The sequence below is a fragment of the Theobroma umbraticum genome, unplaced genomic scaffold (assembly GCF_002168275.2).
Source record: "Theobroma umbraticum cultivar Fairchild unplaced genomic scaffold, ASM216827v3 scaffold_146.0, whole genome shotgun sequence".
Classification (NCBI taxonomy): Eukaryota; Viridiplantae; Streptophyta; class Magnoliopsida; order Malvales; family Malvaceae; genus Theobroma; species Theobroma umbraticum.
In genome coordinates, this window is record NW_018397265.1 from 4,253,635 (window position 1) to 4,254,192 (window position 558).

Below are 558 nucleotides of genomic sequence, written 5' to 3' on the forward strand. Positions count from 1 at the left end.
TGTGTTTGTACATGCTCATAGTGTATCGATACAATTTTTCTAGAACTATAAAGTATCGATACATCGCCAAAAGTATAGATACATTTTGCTAATTTTTGAAAAAATAAAAAAGGTAAAAGGGTATTTTCACATCCCTTAGTATAAATATAACCTCAACTGTGAAGGTTTTCATTCTAAGCCATCGCCTATCAGTTTTTCAACAACTTTAAGCTCTTTCAAACCCATTTTCATCCCAAATCATCATTTTGGAATATTGGAAGCTTAGTTTTGGGTTTTTCAAACAAATGTGACATTTTTCAACTTTTAAATAATGATTTATGAATTTTTCAACAATAAAAATATTATTTTTATGCTTAGATTTTCTATTGAACACTAAAGCTCAAAGATTTTGTGATTTCTCTATAGCATCAAAGCTCACCTGAGGTAAGAATAAAATATTTATGGGTTCCTAAGCATGGGTTTTGGATAGAAAATTAGTTTAGCTAAAAGTGAATAGTTTTCAAAGTACCTAGAATGATTATTATGAGATTATTATTCTAGGAAATGATTATGATGATT